The sequence below is a fragment of the Mustela erminea genome, chromosome 11 (genome assembly GCF_009829155.1).
Source record: "Mustela erminea isolate mMusErm1 chromosome 11, mMusErm1.Pri, whole genome shotgun sequence".
Taxonomy (NCBI): Eukaryota; Metazoa; Chordata; class Mammalia; order Carnivora; family Mustelidae; genus Mustela; species Mustela erminea.
The window spans coordinates 7,054,045-7,074,699 of NC_045624.1; positions in this window are offsets into that span (position 1 = coordinate 7,054,045).

The following is a 20,655-nucleotide window of genomic DNA, read 5'->3' on the forward strand; positions in this document are numbered from 1 at the left end:
CCTGAGCAGACCAACTTCCCGCTGTCAGGAACAGCACGGGGACGCCGGCTGGGGCACGAGTGACAGCATTGTAGATGCGACAGCATAGGAGATGGACCATGAGACATTTCAGCAGCTCTCGGACACGGGCTCACTCAGAGGATCCTGTGTGGTTTCTGAGCCGAGGATACGCGATAGACTCCGCTCCGTGATTAAAGAATCTTGGAATCTTAGAAGAAATTTTAGATGTGCAAATAAACAAACCTGTCGGGTGGCCAGCCCCTGAGGCCGTGTCACCTGGAAAGCTTTGCCGGAGATGCACCAACAAGGTGCTGGGGGAGGCAGGATTTCAGCCCTCGGTTCTGACCTTGCCCTACACAGAAAGTTCTAGAGAAAAGGTAAAGTATCTGAGGGACAGGGCTTTACCTCGTCATCATCTGCTCCCAGTGACATGGCCGAAGTTGCGCCCACGGACAGGAACCTGAAGTACTTTGAAAGTCTGGCTCTCTGCTCGCTGTGAGGAGGGATGAAGCGTTCACAGAGGTAGCTCTAAGACCGAAATGCAGCAGAAGTTCTAGAATCAAGGTGAACCAATGACCCCAAATATACGGGAAGTGCCCCACGGCACTTCTCACTGCTTTGCCCAGACCCTGCAGGGACCCAGGTCCTCCAGTGGATTTGCTTCTCGTCCCATTTTCATCGGCACAGACGTGTGATTTATTCCACGACTGGTCTTTCTAGTAACTAGCCTCCGGGCGGATTCCAGGTTAACACACAGGCTCTGCAGACAGAACAACGGGGTTCAGATTCTGACCCCACTGCTGGCTGGAAGTGTGACCTTGGGAATCCATTTGAAGTAGGAGTCAGGGGCACTTGCTAACAGGGTGGCCTTGAGAGGCAAGTGAGCAGACGTGTTACATAAAGGCCTTCACGTGGGGCCTGGGACTCAGTAAATATATAATGAATGCCTGGTGTTTTTGGTGTTACTTGCAGAAGAATCCCTTTAGGAATCTAGAAACTCTACTAGGGAACAATTCTCGCCTCTCCGGGCTTGTCTGGCTTCCTGCCCACATGGTTACTGCCCACAGCCTGCTTGGAATGCCCTTTCCTCGCGCAGGCACAATCCCACAAATCCTTCCAGGATCCACCGCCAAACTGCCTTTTCCATGAAACCTTTCCGGATTACTCCACCTCAAGCAAATATCCTTTTCTTTAAAGTCCTGTACCTTTCTTACGGGCCCCAGAAGTTTCATAAAAACAATGAATATTTGTTGGTTGTTATTCTGCACTGGGCACTTGGAACGTCACTTTACACTTTAATTCTTCCCATCTGTCAGGTAAGAAAACAGGCCCAAGAGGTTGAGAAATCATTCCAAGCCACACAGCTCATCACGGCCACATAGTTCTTGGAGAAACACACTCATTGCTTTTTCCCAGCCTTGTCATCTAACAAGGGGCACTGAAAGTCTGGCTCAGTTAGCTGTGGCCCTACCTGATAGCTCGTGGGCACAGTGTCCCCTGTGCCTGTGCCTTCTGCTTCCCCGGAGATGAATATGTCTGACCCCTCAGCACCGTGGTGCAAACTTGGCTCCTCCTTTGATCCAGTTCCAATCTTGGAAAGATTGTAAGTTTTATAACCACGGAAGGAAAGATGAAGGGAAGAAGCAAAGAAGACAGATTTCTGCAGGTAACAAAGCATTTTGGAAGTCATGGGGACTCCGGTACCCGGCGTCCTGCAGTATTTCTCTACAGGGAGGCTCTCGGATGTCTACTCTCTCCCCCAGTCTTTGAGAGAAGCAGCCGCTCGGTGGCTGAGCACCTGCCGAGACACAAGGGGTTCTTGTTGGATTTGGTCGCTCTGTCGCGCGCCGTCCCCCGGGCTGACCCGCCTTCCTCTCTGGCCCAGCGAGTGTGGCCCGGCCCGGCCCCGGAAACGTGGTGTCCCTCGGTGAAGCTGTTGGAAAGAAGGTCTTTCAACTTTCCCTTCTGCAAGTTGGGTGCCTGGACTGAATCTTGTCTCGCCCAATGCCGATGTTGAAGTCCTGACCCCCGGAACCTCCGAACACGAATGCATTTGGAGACAGAATCTTTAAAGAGATAATGAAGATAAAATGAGGTTGTTAGAGTGGGACTAATCCAAGAGGACCCGAGTCCTCACAGGAAGAGGAGAGCTCACTCGGAACGGCTGTGCCAGAGGAGAGGCCACGGGAGCAAACAGGGAGAAGGCGGCTGTCCACGAGCCAAGGAGCAAGGCCTCTGCAGGAGCCCACTCTGGGGCACCTTGACCTTGGGCTTCCAGTCTCCAAAACTGTGAGAAGATAAATTTCTGTGGCCGAAGCCTCCGGCCTGTGGTATTTCTCGGTGACAGCCTGAGCAGAGGAAGATAGTGGGGAGGCTGGCAAGAAGGGCTGAGGGCCCCTCCTGCCTAAAGTCTGATACGCGTCGCGGCCGCAGAAAAATTCAGGATAGAACGTTCCCGTACTTGACAAAGGGTGACTTGATCAGTGCCCTGTGGGTGTTCACTGCAAAGCGTTTGGACCAAAGGAAAAGGAAAAGGTAGGATTGCCAACAAGTTTTAAAGATTTTATCTATTTACCCGACAGATCACAAGTAGGCAGAGAGGCAGGCAGAGAGAGGAAGGGAAGCAGGCTCCCTGCTGAGCAGGGAACCCGACACGAGGCTCGATCCCAGGACCCTGGGACCACGACCTGAGCCGAAAGCAGAGGCCTTAACCCACTGAGCCACCCAGGTGCCCCAGATTGCCAACAAGTTTTAAAAAGCATTCTGGAGGCAGAAGCTATCGAAAAGGAGGGCACTCCAGTTTACAACCCTATACATTTTAATAGGAATTTCTAACTTTTTATGAATATTATCTCTAAGTTAGCCCCCAGACCTAGGACTAAGAATAAAATTCTGCTGGGCTGTGTGTTCAGATGGAGATATGACATCAGCTAGGGGATGGTCAGTGGGAACAACCAGTTTTTGAAGGTCAACAATCACAGAGCAGGATTGTGCTTTTCTAACTCCTAACTTCCCAGCAGCTTCTGCAAAAACCTCGGCAGTCACTCAACATCAGGAAGCCTCCCCAAGTGCTTGGCAAGGCCATCCTGTGCCCACGGCACCTTCTGGGCCAAAAAGCAGACGCAGAGGCCGCTTCCTACCCTGGAGGGGGCAGGTCTCGGGCAAGAGACAGACACAGTCCTCCGGAGTTTTCCTCAGCGAGATGCAAGGAAATTCTCCAGCTAGCAGTTGGCAAGCAAGAGCCGAACAATTTCTGGAGATGCTCTAGTGTTGTCTGCTAGGCTCGCGGCTGCGGATTCACACTCCCTCCAGCAGGGCAGGCCGTGTGGCTCGGAACGCAAGTGCAAGCCTTCTGATATTTTGCAGTTAATTACCAGAAACATGTTTGTTGTCATCTAGACGCCAGTCATTTGTCCAAATTACCAGGACAAGTTTCCCAAGAAAGCCTGAAATCAGATCACTTTCCCTCATTATTTTTCAATAAACATGCGCAAACCCGCTCTGCCACAGGTGGGTTCCGCTCCTCACAGCATATGGGACGTGACGTGCTGTGTGAATGTGCCGCGTTTCCAGAAAAGAAGGCTCTGTTTCAATTGTGCCAAGTGTTTAAAGAGAAACGTGCTGCCTCAGAAAGGAGGTGCTGGGGCTGGGTGCTCGGGCCGGCGGCAGTCAGGGCCTGGGTGGCTGCGGGTGGGGAGGGGCGGGTGAAGCTGGCTGCCCCCGGGATGTGATGAACTTGAGACTGACTCAGCCTGGTTTTAATGACCAAAGGGGATTCAGCCTGGTGTTTAGAAGCACAGTTGCCTGGGTCCTGGCGGCTCTGGGGATCCTGAGGGTCCTGCTTATTTACAGACAGACTCCAACCAGCTGCGTGGGGGTGGCCTGGGACCCAGCTCCCTGCTGGGGAAGGTGCTGGCATGGAGGCAGGAAGCCACATCCTGCCCGGGCCCGCTGAAATGCAGAACCCAGCTCCGATGTGGGGATTAGGTGGGCTGGGCCGGGGTCCCGCTGGGCCAAGTCGGTGGGCACAGGCTGCTGAACTCGGAACTTTGCGCCTTCCCTGAGAGAAGAAAGTTTGGCTTTGGCCCCACGGACCCCAGTAATTTGAACCGGCTTCATCCCCTCCATCAACCCCGTCTGTCTTGCAATCCGGCAACCTTTAACCTCTCTCCTTTGGGACCTCTTTTACTAGGCTTTGTTGAGGGGCATCCCGATGGCGTGCTGGCCGTCTCCGCATGGCTGATTAGCCTCTCAGGTGTCAGGAGGCCGACACACGGCTTCGTGCCCTCCTTCCTTGTGCCCAGTCTAGCCCATCTTCAGCAGTGACACCACCGTTCAGAACCAGAATTAATCACTGGGCCGCCCAGTCTAGCCCATCTTCAGCAGTGACACCACCGTTCAGAACCAGAATTAATCACTGGGCCGCCCAGTCTAGCCCATCTTCAGCAGTGACACCACCGTTCAGAACCAGAATTAATCACTGGGCCGCCCAGTCTAGCCCATCTTCAGCAGTGACACCACCGTTCAGAACCAGAATTAATCACTGAGTCGTCTTCTTTTCCCCCTGATACTTTATACCTAACCCACCAGCAAGCCCTGTTGTCTCTACCATCAGAATACACCCTACATCCCACGGCGTCCACCCCTACGGCTGTGTTTCCAGCCGCCACCATTTCTCCAGCTACTGGGGTAGGCGTCTCCCTAGCGCCGTTTCATCCACTTCCGTTCCACTTGGAAAGGTAAGTATGTTCCCGTTCCTCCCTTGTTCACAGTCCTCCACTGGCTTTTGGGAAGTATTTACGCAGTCTTCACCAGGGCCTGAGACACCCGATGCGGCCGGGCTCCTGGCTCATCAAGGCTCCGTTTCCTGCTCACTTGTCAGAGAGCAGGCAGAATGGTCAAGGCTTCCTGCGCCCACGAGCCGAGGCACGTGGTTCCCTGTAAGAGGTCCTGGGCTCGAGGGACTGGGGGGCAGATGCAGGGATCCTGTCCAGTGTGGGGTCTGACAAGAACATGGCCGCGCCCCGGCCCGTGCCGGCCTGGAGACAGATGGAGGATAAGACCAGGCGGGGTGTCGGGCATCACCATGGAGCCGGCAGGAAACAGGAGGCCATGAGAGCTCTCCTGGGACCTGGACTCCTCCTCGGAGAGCAATGCGGAGCAAGAACTCTGGATTTGAGTGTAAATCTGAATGAGCGAAATCTACCCGAAAGTGACCAGATTGAGTCTGGGCTCCTGGCAGCAGGCAGGGCTCCTGATGGACACATGGCTGGGTGACTCCCTTGCATGCCTGAGTCCGTGGCCCAGGCACGTGCATCCCCGTGCACCCAGATGTTCACGTCGCCTGGAGTCAGGCGACGCGCCTGCTGCTCTCACGTTAGCAGAACACCCAGAACAGTTCTCTCCCTCCCCTCCTCTCGCTCTGGTCCGGTCCTTGCCTGTTTCCTCCCTCCGTCCCTGACATGTCACTGGGTCGTGGGTTTTGAGGGTTTTGTGATGATGTACTCTTCAGTTTGGGGTAAAGGCCGATGGGACAAGGCCCCCTTTGCGCTAGCCTTCGGAGAGCCCTCCATGCTGACCATTCTCTGGCTCTGTGGTGGGCTCAAGTCCACACAAATAATGCACACAAGACTCCCCCATCACCAAGGCCCTTCCAGCAGAAGCCCTGTCACGGGTGTCACAGGAAGCAATGTGACGGCACCCTGTCCCTGCCTGTGGGTCCGTCCTTCCTGAGGTGCGGAATGCCCACTACATTCTGGTCATTTCACTAAGAGTGCTTTTGGACTCAATGCCAATGTTGTGGAGGAGGGGTCCCCCCAACCCCCTCTGTCTGTCCCCACATCATCCCAGCAAGTCTCAAGACACCAACTGGGTGCCCTGCAACTCACTTCTGCCACCATCTACCTGGAGAGGGCATCATACCCCACAAGCTAAGGGCTCAGTCCTACGGGGCTGTCCCCAAACACTCAACTTCAGATGTCATCTGTGTTGTGGACCGACAGAGCCAGAGATGGAAGGTTCCAACCTCTACCCCCTCAGGTTTGGTTCATTTGCCAGAGGGACACAGAACTCTGGGAAACCTTTCACGTACTAGACCACTGGTGTATTGTAACTCAGGAGGAGCCAGACGGAAGAGATGCACAGGGCAAAGGGGGAACAGGGCCCAGAGCTTCCGCATGCTTCCCCCAATTACCATGTGTTCACCAACCAGGAAGCTCTCTGAACCCCATCCTTTTGGGTTTTTAATGGAGGGCTCATCCTTACCATGGATGAAGTCACCTGATTGATTCAACTTCCGGCCCCTCTCGCCTCCCTAGAAGTCAGGGATGAGACACAAAGTTCCAACCCTCCCAACACAGGGTCGGTTCCCTGGCAACCAGCTCTGCCCTTAGTTGTTTTCCGAAAGTCAACTCATTAACACAAACTCTGGTGGGGAGGAGATCTTGTTTGGAATAACAAGGCATCCACCTCCCCTTTAGGGCTCTGAAGAGGTTTCAGGCACCCAGGACAAGAGATCAAATAATTTAACAGAAGATGCTCCTACGCACTTTTACTCTGAGAATCCTAAGAGCTTCAGGAGCTGTGAGCCAGGAACCTTCCGCTAAGACCAAGCATATATGTCTTATAAACCACAATGTTGCAGGTGCTCTGCCCACAAGGGAGCCGAGGTTTTAGTCCTTACCCTGCTAACTTGCCTGCTGGGGACATCGGAGGAAGCAGCTATTCTGTTCCAAAGACATATTTTAGGTTGTGTGTGACTCCCACATCCCCACCGCCCCCCTGCCCAGTGATGTATCTTACCGTCCCTTAAGGGATTCTTATCCCGCCCCAGAAGGAAAGCGAGTCTGAAGGTTTAAGTTCCTGCGCTATCCTGGGAGAGTTACAATTTCTCGTGGGTGTTCAGGCGGGGTTTAGAAATAAGCATCCCAATCGAAACTTGAGGATAAGATCAGAATGAAAGGAAATCCAACTCACTGGCCACTAAACTACCAAGAGAGAGTTCCACGGTCATCGCTACACATTTATTTTTTCAACAGCATTTGGGTAAAAAGGAAAAGGTGGCCATCCAGGATCATCATTGGATCTCAAGCACCTGAGTCTTGTAGTGAGGACCAGGAGGCCTTTAAGAACCTCTGTCCCTGTGGCTACCTGATGCCAGGACACCCCCACAGCCAAGCGATCTGGAACAAAGCAGCCTCGAGTCACGGATCTCTGAATTTGGACTTGGTGCTCAGTCGCAAATATGGAATCTTTCTGTTCTGGCTTGGTACCAATTTCATAGAATTTTGCTGCAGAATTGCAGAGCTGGAAATTTCCAGAGGAGGGCGTTGGGGTCCTGGGACCACATGAGGGCACAGGGCGTCTGGGGGCGGCACTTGACCCACCACCTGGGAACTTTCTGACCCACCAGAGGCCGTTTCCCATAGCCCTGTGGTTTCCATCAACCTGGTTTTATAACCTCACGCTGAGAACAGCCTCACTCTGGGAACAGCCTCACGCCATTTCCTGGATTTTCCAGAACAACGTGAAAAGTACCTTTTATGGTCTCCTGCCTTGTTTTGCCTCACAAGAAAAACAGAAGCCTAAAGGAAAAATTCTAACCAGCCCATCCCTTTTGAGGGGCTTTTTCATTGGCCCAGCTCTTTTGTACTTGAGAAACCGAGGTGTTGTAGGGAAGTTACTACAAATTAGGACTGGGGAGAGGTACTCACTTTTCAGATGGAAATCGGGCTCCAGAAGGCACTAGAACCAGCAGTCCCAACAGAAGTGATTAAAAGCACATTCTCGGGTCTTACCATCTCCCTGTAAGGCAGAGGAGGCTACATCTCCCCTCACTTCCAGGCTCGTAGAAGCACAAACTCCTGTGTTAATCCTTCTCCTGTTTGTGTTTGCTCCAGAAAGATCCCGTCGCGCTGGAGTGAGCAGCACCACCTGGGAACCACTCCCTGTGTGGGGGCAGCTGGGCGGGGGGTGTGTGGAGTCTGAGAGGGAACCTGGGGTGGGAGGGGGCAAGAAGCTGGTCTAAGCTGTTCAAGGGGGTGATGGATAACTCTAGAACCAGAGTCCCACAGCACCTGTTAGGAGGACTGAGCTTGTGGACTGAGAAACTTTATTTTTAACTAGTTTCTTTAGAAAACAGTCACTAGCCTGAGGGCACCTGCGTGGCTCAGCTGGTTAAGCCCCTGACCCCCCTTGGTTTCGGCTCAGGTCATGATCTCAGGGTCACAAGATTCAGCTGTACGTGGAGGCTGCGTAGGGTTTGCTCTTTCTCCCTCCCCTCCCCTGCCCCACGCCTGCGAGCGCGCTCTCACTCTCTCTCGAAAAGGAGGAAAGAAAGAAAAAGAAAATGAAAATATTCCCTAACCTATTATATTATATTCCTCCACAATGGAATATAAAGGAACATTTTTTATTGTGTTCTATTTCCTTTTATTACATAAAAATTGACCATCTTGACCATTTCTAAGTGTGCAATCCCATGGCATTAAGAACATTCTCATGGTTGTGCAGCCGTCTCTGCCGTTTTCAGAGCTTCAGCACCAGGAGCAGAAACTCTGCCCATCAAGCCAGTGCTCCCATTCCCGCACCCCAGCCCCTGGTCACCCCTATTCCAATTTCTGTCTTTATGAATCTCTAGATATTTCTGAATCATACAATGTTTCTCCTTTTATGTCTGGTTTACTTTACTTGGCATAATGTTTTCAAGGTTCACCCATGATTAAGGAAAGTTTTAAAATAAATTCTGTGGTCATAGACTAACCTGATGTCACAATAATTTGAAAACAAAGTCTTGAGGATTATGGAGCCCTTACTGCGTGCCAGCCATTGGGCTGTGAAGGGCATGTGCACTGTTCTGAAAATCCTTTCTAGAACAACAGAATAAAGAGGTTATTAGTACCATCTCCATATTACAAGCGAGGAATTGGAGGGTTAGTAAGATCAAGTTAAACTGTTGGAAAGGTCCAGTGGGTCTGTTGGTTCTGGGTTCGAATTCTCACCTCCTTAACTACCCTGACTCTCCAATTCTTCTTCTTTTGTTCTATTTCCTTGCTACACCTTTGCCTGAACTTTTAAATCAGCACCTGCTACATGCTCCTGAGCATTAGAGTTTCATGAGCGTGTGTCCTGCAGTTTTAGAAGAGACAGGGTTGGTGTCTGGTTTCCAGCTCTTCTGGTCGCAGCGTCGGGCACTGCGCTCGGCACCTAGCAGTGCTCAGTGTTTGTGGATTTGCCTGAAGCCTCTTAGCACAGATGCCACCAGGTTAGGCTTTGAACAAAGAACACTCCCCAAGCTCTTAGTGATTTAACCAAAGTGTTTGTTTTACACCCCAAAGCGGCTCGGCTTGTTTCCTGGCCGGAAGCGGACTTCATCACCTCACCTGCTTGACCATCGCCGGCGTCAGCGCTCCCCCTGGAGGCTTCGGGAAGAAAAATCAGGGCCACAGACCCTTGTTGCCCCAAGACTGGTGTCTGACCGCGGCTGCGGTGCCGGTTCATAGTTTCCTCTTCCAGCTTTTCAGCACAGACCTGAGGCACGGTCCAAGCCAACAGGGCCGAAAGCACATTGTTCTTATCTATGTCTTTCCCTGTAACTCAGAGGAAGCTGCGAGAAGGCTTACCTGCTTCTGACAAGTCTGGTTAATACATAAACTCCGGCTGTGTCTGTGGTTTCACGGGGGCGGGGGCGGGGGCAGGGAATCCCATAACAGAGGAACACACAGAGCCACGCAGAGCCGCCAGGTGACACCGCGGTGGGGGAGGGGAGAGGGAGGAATCAGGGTCCGCGAAACGGGGTCATAATTCACCTCCTGAGTCCTGCGCGCCTTCTCAGGCTGTGGGAGAGGGTAGGCGGAAAGAGCAGGGGTGGGAGAAAAAGAGAGGGTGGGATTAAATTATGAAATGTGCTTTATTCAAGATGCGGATATAGACCTTAGTTTAAAGGGACCCGGTAAATTCACTGGGACCTACGGTATTGCGAAAAAATGCATCTTGAGACTGACAAGTACTGACCAGAGGATGGCACCTCCTCTCTTTTCCTGCTCCAGGGTAGTAAGCAGAGGGAGGAGAAGTTAAGATAATGTTTCGAGAACTGCAGCTCAGGCACCCATAAGCGCTATAGAGCTCCTTTGCCTTTTTTTTTTTTTTTAAAGATTTCATTTTTTTATTTGAGAGAGGGCACCTGAGCAGAGGGGAGGGGGAGGGGGAGAGGGAGAAGCAGACTTCCGGCTGAGCAGGAGCCTGATGCGGGACTCGATCCTGGAACTCTGGGATCAGGACCTGAGCTAAAGGAAGACGCTTAACCGACTGAGCCCCCCAGGCACAGAGCTACTTCTACTTCCAAACCAAATTCTGATTCCAGTGATTGCATCTGTGACTCTTCGTAAAGAGTTAGTCAGCCCCTCTGGAAAGGCCAATGTGGGCGAATTCCAGTTAGCACGTTCTCCTCTTCCCCCCCACCCGCAACCGTGGGGTCCTTCACCAGCTTGGCCTCGCCCTACTCATCTGCATTCAGACCTCCTCCCCATCCCGGCTCACAGACTCGTGAAGGTGTTGGCTGATGAGGGATTTGCAGGTAAAGGCATTTTCAATGTATCAGGAGATGCTGAAGAATGAAAACCCTTTGAGACGCAAAAGCAATAGATTTTCTGGCTTGTTACCACAAGCACGTGTGTGAAATTCTCATGGGGACAGCATGCTATGGGGGTCCTCGAAACAGACCACTGGTGGCCTGGAGAGTTCAGGGTAAAGTCCGTTGCTGGTGACCATGACTTGAGGAGCAGGGCTGAACAGATGAGGTTGGGAGATGGGGTGGGCAGAAGGTAGACAAAAACCAGACTTTTTGGCAATACCATAGGTGTTGAGGATTTAAATATTTGGTCAAGCAAGAAGGCCAGTGGTTGTGAACCAGCCCCTTGCTTAAAAATCTGTCCTGGCTTCTTGTTGTCCTTAGGATAAGCATCTGGTTTCAATTCAAGTCTGTTTACCGGAGGCCCCCTTTCTTATCTCTACCCTGTTCAGCTCCATTCAGCTCACCCTCTGGTCCCCCTGGCTCTTGGAGCTGGTGGCTAGCTAAATCCAAATGTTCCTCAGGACAGAAATTCTGTTGGTATTACAGCCTGAGGAGCTTTCATTCTACCTTCTAATATGTTTGATGATCCTAAGTCCCATACTAATAATACACTTATGAGACCACCCATAGGTATACGAATAAACTCTTAATACATTTGATTATCACTATACCAGCATTATCATAAGACTTATTTACCTAAGATAGTTGAATCTTCACCACCAGTGCCAGTGTTACACCGTGTAGCACACAGGATATTCGTGGCAAGGCTCGATTTCATGACTGAGCACATACACGGGTATTAGCGAGGTCTTCCCAACAGAACCAAACTTTGTCCACTGTTAGAGACTGAGTTATGTTCCCCTAAGAAATGCGGTGGAGCTCTAACACTGGTACCTGTGAATGTGAGCTTCTTTGGAAATAGGGTCATTGCAGATGGAATTATTTAAAAAGAGGTCACACTGGGGTAGAGTGGCCCCCTAATCCAATATGCCCGGGGTCCTTAGCAGAAGAGATGCATGGAGAAAGCCAGGTGAAGACCCATGGGTCAAGGGGAGCAGGGCCTGGTGTGATGCTACCGCCAGCCAAGGGACGCCTGGGACTCCCGGAAGCCGGAAGAGAAACGAAGGATTCTTCCCCGGACTCTTTAGAGATAGAAATCAGGGGCCCTCCCAACACCTTGATTTCAAACCTCTAGGCTCCAGAACTGGGAGAGAATACGTTTCTCCTGTTTTAAGACATCGAGGTTTATAGTAATTGGTCACAGCAGCCCTAGGAAAGAAACACACGCTGAGTCACAGGCTGTTATGGACACACATCAGGACGTCTGGCCACGATTCACTTATGTCTGGGTTCCAAGTCAGCTGGGGACACAGCCTCTCCCCCGCCTCACTCACAGGCTGTACTGAGCTGGGTTCCCGCCGTGGGCTGGGACCCACCGCCCTCGGACGGCGAGGATGTGGGTGATACTCAGAATGGCTCCTCTCCCTGCTGGAACCACGCCGCAGGCGATGTCTCATCCTCATCTCTTCTCGGGGGCGTGAGGGTGGTCGTGCTGCACTGATGGAAATTACAGATGCCCCCAGAGGAGTCTGTGGGTTTGGAGGTCCGTTACGATTCCCATGACTGTGCCCTTGAGCCTCAATGTCTAGAATGGGGGTGGCCATTGCCCTGTGACTACTTTGCTTTCATTTGTATCAGGATAATCAAGAGACACCCCCCACCCCTGGCGGGTAATAATGATACAAGCCCCCTCCCAGCCCTGGTCCTGGCAGGATAGTTTACCTGACCAACTTCGCTAGCTGCACTGTCTTTCCAGGCTGACCATCGTGACTTGCTTTCCTGGAATAGAATTCCCTCTAACCTGCTCTTCTGGTTAATTTTTTCCCACTGCATGCCGCTCCTCATTGAAAGTTGCTGAAGGGGAGGGCGCGGAGGTGAGGTGGCAGGTGATGGACATTGGGGAGGGTGTGTGCTATGGTGCGTGCTGTGAATTGTGTAAGACTGATGATTCACAGGCCTGTACCCCTGAAACAAACAATACATTATATGTTAATAATAATAAAAAAAAGTGACTTCAGTCTGTGCCACCATGCCCAGACCGGCACCGGTCTCTCTTAAAACCCTTAACTGACTCGCCGGCCAGTGCAGAATCCACCAGCACGTTCTCGCTGCTGTGTGCTAATGCCCCGAATATAGTTAGAATAGATGCTTTCTACCCCCAAATTGTTGTTTTCCCCTTCCTAGGATTAGATGAGTGGCAGCCTCACTTAGATAACTCGCCTGTAATATGCCTTCCTCCCCCCATTAGAGTCTATGTCACAGGCCAAAGCTGGTTTCCCCGGGGACACGGGTTTGGAGCATCTGCTGGGGATTATGTCGAGAGCTGGTCTGGGCGGGAACCCACACGTGTGGGGCATGTGACCCCGTCTCTGCGATTCGTTCCTTGCCCTCAGTCGTTCCGCCAAGAGCTGTCTTCTCGAGGAGAATAAATAATTTCTCTGAAATTAATCACATAATGCGGTATTGGCGTCAAGGCAAGTAACTCGATTCAGAATAAATTCAGCTATCTGCTTTGCTCTCTTTGCCAGTTTCATGTTTTTAAGAGGATTCACATGGACTCATTTTTCTTTCCCATATGTCCTGGCCTTGTATTTTATAACACCAGACGGGGATACTAATTAAACTTTAGAGTTTGCCCCCGCAGTGCTGAAATGGAGATGGGTAATGACAGGTCTGGCGGTTACCAATATATCTGCTGCACTTACAATGATTGAGCGGGAATGCCAGGGTTACTGCTCGGGATAAAAGCGAATGAGCTCTGTAAACTTAATTTCGAGGAGTTGTAACTTGATCATCCAGAAATATATTAGCGAAGCTTCTTGTATTTTTGACAAAGCCTCGGGCATGCTTCTAGCAAGATCTGTGATTTCACCAGGTACATTTTCTTTACAGTGAGGTAGGTAACCGGGGACACCCGCCCACGGGTCCAACTTCAGGAACATCCCCAGCAGGAAGGTGGCGCTGGTTTCCCTGGGCACAAGTGAAAGAAAATTCATTTCACAATCAGTGTCCGTTCTTCCGTCCATGAATCAGAAATCCAGCTATGGGCAGAGTCATCTGCAGGTCAGTCTGGACTCCCGAGGGGTTCATTTGAAATCACACACGGGAGAAATGTACCATCATCTTCTTTACATCCTTGTGAAGTGGTTGGTGTGTGTTAGCCTGCCAAGCAGGAGGAGAGAGGCAGCTCCCCTTCCCCTTGGTTTCTTTCCGTTCTAGAACCCTGGGAACACGACTGCATTTATTTTATTTTATTTTATTTACTTATATTAGAGAGCGGAAGAGAGGGGGATGGCGGAAGGCAGAAAGGGAGGGAGAAAAGTAGATTCCCTGCTGAGTTTGGGGCCCGACCCAGGGTTTGATCTCATGACCCTGAGATCCTGACCTGAGCTGAAATCAAAAGTCAGAGGCTTCAGCCCCTGAGCCACCCAGGCATCCCCACGAACCGCACTTAAAGAACAGACATGCTCTTGCATACTGCCTTTGCTCATATACTGATACTGACTTCTTGAATTACTGTAGCGGCTGTTACATTTCCTGCCACGCCCCCGCATCAGTCCTTCGTGGTTCTCCTTTAATCGCTCCCCCTGCAACAGGACTCCTGTTCTGTCTCTCCTCCCAGCGCCCCCCAACCCCCTCACAGTCTGACAGTGAAGTTGGCACTGCTCAGAATACGGCATCTTATCATGATCCGTCCATACGAAGTCTCTCTTGTTTTACTTTATTTTCCATTCCATCCCCACTCCTGTTTCTTTTCCCTCCCAAGGTAGTATTTTGTATGTGAAATATATTTTATAGAAGGGTCTATGTTTTCATATATGTATCCTTAGTGATTCATGTTCCCTTGCAAAATGTTTTGTTGTTCTATGTGTAGGTGTTTCGTGTTAATACATTCTTTTGTTTTCTGAACCTCATTTTATTTCTTACACTTTTCACTCTGTACTATATTCTTAAGATAAAAGACCTCAGACGGCTGTCTGTGAAGCTGGTCTGCTACTTCTCCAGCTGTGTGGTCTACTCCAGCACACTCACTTTAACTCATAACACATAACAGCTTTTCTTGGGATAAACATTTGGGATGTCTGCAAATCTTGGCCACCAAAGACACTCCTACAAGTGTCCTTATACATGCCCCTTTATGGACCTTCACAAGAATTTCTCTAGGGTAGGTTACAAATCATTAAAAATATTTTTTAAGGGGCACCTGGGTGGCTCAGTCGTTAAGTGTCTGCCTTCAGCTCAGGTCATGATGCCAGGGTCCTGGGATTGAGCCCCGCATTGGGCTCCCTGCTTGGCAGGAAGCCTGCTTCTCCCCCTCCCACTCCTCCTGCTTGTGTTCCCCTCTTTCACTATGTCTCTTTCTGTCAAATAAATAAAAAGTCTTTAAAAAAATTTTTTTTAGGATTTCCATTTATTTATTTGAGAGAGAGAGAGAGCGCACGCGCACAAGCATGGGGAGCGGCGGGTAGAGGTAGAAGCGGACTCTCCACTGTGTAGGGAGCCCGATGTGGGACTTGATTCCAGGATCCTGGGATCATGACCTGAGCCAAAGCCAGATCCTTAACCGACTGAGCCACTCAGGCATCCTTCAATAAAAATATTTTTTATAAAGCTACATGAACAGTGAGCTTCCTATGTCCGCACTGTTCTCAGCGTTTCACATGCATCGACTGGTCCTTACAGGAATCCCATCTGCTAAATTCTGTTGTTATTCCCATTTTACAGATGATGAAGCAACACAGATCAAGAAGCTACTAGATGGTGGTGCCGATTTTGAAAACGTGGCCTCCTAACCCCTCCTCACACTCCCTTCAGACCCTGACCACGTGAACATCACCAAGATGAACATCTTCAAACATGGCTTGGTTGGGTGAGTTTGAGACTGTGGGGGGCTGCGCCTGGGTAGCTGTCCCACCGCTGACAGTCTGGTTTTCCACCTTGTCAAGGAGCCCATTGCTCCCTGCTTGAGATTGTTAAGAGCTGGGCTGAACTTCAGATTCTACTGGACGTAACTGGAAGGGTAAGATCGAATGATTTCCTGCTTGACTCACTCGCACAGATGTTCCTGATAATTCTGCCTTCTGCCCTGTGGTGCCTTTGTGGAGCCCTCAGTGATGCTTAATTTTGTGGGTCAACCTGGCCTGGCTCTGGTGCCCGGGTGGCTGATCAAGCACTGGTCTACATGTCGCTGTGAGGGTATTCTGCATATGTGATTAACAATGGAAGTCAGTTGACTGTAAGTAAAGGAGATCATGGGTCATAATGTGGGTGGGCCTCACCTAATCAGCTGAAGGCCTTAGGACCAAAAACTGAGGATTCCTGAAAGCAGAGGGGTCCTGCCTGGGGTTCTAACCAGCCATCCTGTCCTATGGAACTTGGATTTGCCAGCCACAATCACAAGAGCCAATTTTTAAAAATAAATCCCTCTCTTGCTCCTTCTGATGTTGTTTCTCTAGAGAACTGTGATACATATATTCTGTATAAACCTTCAAGTTGTTATTTTTGAGTCTCTACTATTCAGAATTTGGTCAGAACCAATGGTCACGTGTTGGGTGGTATCTTCTTCCTTCCTCCTCCCAGACACATTGACTCTCTGGGTCTAAGTTCCAAGTTCACTGTGACCTCAGGGCCTTTGCACCGGTTGTTTCCTCATCTAGAACAAGGCTCCCCTACCCTTCAGTTCTCAGCTTCACTGTCCCTCTGTGGTGAAGTCTTACCTCTCCACCTGTAGGAAGCAGCCACTCAGTCATGCTGTCACAGCATCCTATTAAATGAATTAAAATGAATCCCTTCCTCGTAGTTCTCGTTTGTTCCGTATTATTTATTGGCTTATCTCTCTCTTTCCATTAGAACCTAAGTTCCTGAGAGCAGGGATGTGTCTGTCTTGTTCTCCAGTGAATCCTTCATATCTGGAATACTGCCAAGTGCCTAGGAGGTACTCCATAAGCATTTAGATGAATTGATTCCAGAATTTGATTTCCCTTTAAAATGAGTTCATTATTGAAATAATCTCAGTTAGTTTTGGGAGCTAATCATATGTTGTTGGGTTGGTTTTTCACCTGTAATCATTCTTACTATTGCTAGAAAGGGTTCTTTCCCTGACTTGTCCTAAGTGTGACTTCTTCCCAGCCTTGGAGTTTGTTCCTCGTCCTGAGGTCCTGGCTCTCAGAGAGTAATCTTACATTTACCCTCTGTGTCATTCTGAGAAGCCTGTCCTTGCGCGCCATGTCAGCTCTCATCTTCCTAGGCTTAAGAGTTTTATCTTCCAAATTTCTGTTTCTGACACAGAGTAACTTCAGTATTTTCGTCCTCTTGGCCCTTTTCATGTCTGTCATATCGTAGTTGAAATTTCAGAATTGTGAATTTCTGTTTTTTGGAAGAAATGAATAACTTTCTCATGCTTTAGGTCAGGGGACTCAAAAGAAATGTTTTCATTCCTTTGGTGAAGACTCGGTATCTGTGTTCATTTCTTTACCCTGTCCCGAGAGATGTTACTTACCATATGCCCAGCAGATGAACTAAGATGAATGGAAAGACCATGGAAATGTGATCTGAAAAGAAAGGTTGTGTTCTCTTCCTGGTCCTTTGTAGGCGTGCTGGGTGTGTTTGTGGACGTGGGATGGCTTGCTGCTAGACAGTGACTGTCAGGCATAAGGATTATTTAGCTCAGGCTTCAGTGATTTCATGGTTTGAAGAGTGACCAAGGACAAGTGAGCATGAGCTAATGCTTACTCATACCATTTGCTGTCAAGAGTTAGCTTTCTGCATAAATCCATACAAACTCTTTCTCAAAAGATAACGCAATTATTTCTTTTCTCGATGTTCTGGTAGGCCCATCATGCCATGTCACCACTGACAAAGAGTCCAATCTCCTCCTGCAATTCTCCCTTTGGCCTTCTCTCCTTCTCTACCCCCCATTCATTAAGCAGATCCTGTCTCGTGCCCAATGAAGTCACTGTGCTCGCGGAAATCCCCGATCTCCATGTCCACGTGGTTTATGGTAGGTGGCACCAGGAATGGAGGTGAGGGTGCTGTGCCTCACACCTTCTTGGTGGAGATGCCAAGGTCTAAAATGCCTGCTCTCAAAATCTGTTGTGAACTTTTGTTAAGTGCTGGCTCTCTTTGCTCAAGGGGAATTGACATTTCCCTCTGCCTGTTGGGTCACAATGGTAAAGCTGGATCATCACCAAGAACCTCATGGCATAACTTTCTGGAAGACTGGAGTGTCGTTTCTGTAGACTGGCCTTGGGCATTGCTAAAGAACAGAGAGGTTGGGCTTTTAAATGGGCTTCACACTTATTTGGTGTAAGTTTAAATGCGTTACCGAGCATTGATTAAAAGGAAATGGCTTCCCAATGTTAACTGAAGACCAGCACGTGGGAATAATAACTTAGGACCACAGCTCTTAATGCACGTGTAGTGCATTTAGAAAGACGCGAGCCTTTGGACATGCTGTAAATCTGTGCTATCTAGTTGACTGGCCTGAATCCATTGGTCCATTATCCAGTGTTACTGTCTCATTCCAGACAAGGCTCAGAATGGATTCGGGACATCACTTAACTCTAACCACATTTTATCAAGCTGTGTATAAGTTAACCCCAAACACGAAGCCAATATCCATTATGCTACCTTAAGAAAACCAGGAAGGTTGGTGGGGGTGGGGGTTGGTCAGAGAAGGTTAACAATGAAAACATCCATTGAAGACACATCTGTGAGGAGTGACTGCATCTCTGCCATTTTGAGAAAGATTATCTTCCCAACAGATGTGTATTTCAGTGCTTGGAACTTTCTTTGCTGACGGTTGAAAACTGCTTCTAAGAGAATCATGTGGAACAAAGCACAAAGGATCGCTTTTTAGGATAATTAAAACTATTTTGGATTTTTTATTTATCAATCTGGTTTCTAATATAATTTCAGTTAAATGAAAGACATTCACAAAGAATATTAGGCATACATACATAGTTTCCTTCTTTCATTCTATGTTACATGCTGTTGCTTTTAGAGAGTGAACTTTTGGGTCATTTCACAGGGTGGAATCCTAATCGACTTTACAGAAAGAATACTTAGCCCAGCTTTCCATAACCCTGACCTCCGCAGTCACCATGCTCGCTGAAAAAAACATAAAAACCCAACCGAACTCAGAATCAGTAACATCTGAATGGTTTTTTGGCCCACATGAGAGGATGTCTTCCTAGCCATGTCAGAACCCAGCAGTTGCTGTTTCCAATAAACCGAGCCTTGGAAATGTTGCAGGCCCATCTGTGTAGATCTGCTCTTAAAGCACGTTCTCATCTGGAAAGTGAACTTGTAAATGCGCGTTGGATATGAATTCCTGTGTGCTCACGTATCTCTACTACCCTTTTGCTGGTCTTTGCTCCACGGGAGACAATCAACTTTTTGATACGGTTTCCCTATTTCATTGACTATGATGAGAGTGACATACCATTGGTATCCAGAAAATACTGCTGTGAAAGAAATCTATTCTAGAGTCACCAATATTATCATGCAGGGTATGTGTGGTGTAGGCAAGGTGGCACTAGGCTATGAGAAGTTTCTCATGTTGTCTTATGTGTGAGCCAGCCCAGGGGCACCGGGAGGGGGTACGTGTGTAAGCTGTCAGTCACGTCTGCGTGGGAACTCTGGGTTTTGTGCACATGAAGTTCTGATTTCTCTGGCCTTCGCCTGTTGCATCTCCCAAGGTTGACAAGTTAGCTCTCGGGCAGTCTCCTTGATGAATAATTGGACAGTTGTAGAGCAATTGTCTCCTAAATCTGTACAGTTCCGGATGTGGCCACATTGTTTCCTTGGAGGGATTAAGAACCAAAGGCCAGAAAGTAAATCTTCCAGTAGGCTCCGTTGACTTGGGTCTTTATATGTGGATGTCAAACTATGCTGCCCTCAAGAAGGCATGGCGCCTCACAATTGGTCTTTTTAAGTAGGCAGAACTGTATCCCCAATACAGGGCCAAGAGGGACTGAGGTTCAGAGGCTTGACCCAGGTCACATAGCAAGTTGGGGAGAGAGAAAGGGGTAGGACTCTATCAGCTGATTCTCAGGGTCCATCCTTACCAAGACATCACATTAAACATGGCGCCCATTGGTTTTAGCCCAAGTCGGCTAGGACCATTGTGTTTCTCCTCTGTTTCAGGATCAGTTGGTTCTACTGCCACTAGTAACCTAGGACCCATTTTGGCTGGCTAACTGGAATTCAATTTAATAACTCCTTCCTCTCTTTTTGAAAACTGCTTGACAGGATGGTGAAAAGGTAATAGTATTAAGAGGTTTAAATTAGGTGTTTATTGTTTGGAGGCACAAACAAAATGTTTACACCATACAAGAAAAGAAAGGGAGAAAAAAGAGTTAGTGGGAGGATTGAAAAAAACAGATCCTGTTATAGAAGGAAATAGAAGTTTCTTCCGGACAAACACTGACATCGTGTTTTCATAACTGGTAGCTACTCCTTCCGTAAGTGCTTCCTATGGTTTGTCTTGGTGCCCAGCTTTCTGCTGGTGTCTGGGGGCTACTCCAGACATTCAGGAATGGCCTAAGATCTCTTTTCTTCATGCCAATTCTTCTTCTGCGCCTCTGAATCCCTGCTCCTGTTAGTAAAGGATGCTTGTGTAGCAAATGGAGGGCAATAGGAAACTCTCCAACAAAATGCACTCCAAACCCTTGTTTCTAGCTTCTTAATAAAAACTTGCACAGAACAGTCTTCCTCTTCTCTCTCTGTCCTTTATTCTTTTTTCTTTTTTTGAGCAGTTGGTTGAAAGTCAGAAGGGGAAACAGGCTTCTGGATTAAGATTCAGAGAACTTGACAACACAACTCTCACCTCCTGAGCTAGTCTCCTTGGGGTCTAGGGAATATGTTATTTTGAGAGCTGAGAATGGCACGGATTTTGCTTTCAAAGTCCTGCTCCTCCCTTCTCAAAACGCAGATGCTTGCTCTATGCCCAGATGGTGTTTCCTGCACTGATCGCCCTCACTCGACCATCAGCTTTTCCCGAAAGTGTACGGCAGCCTCTTGTC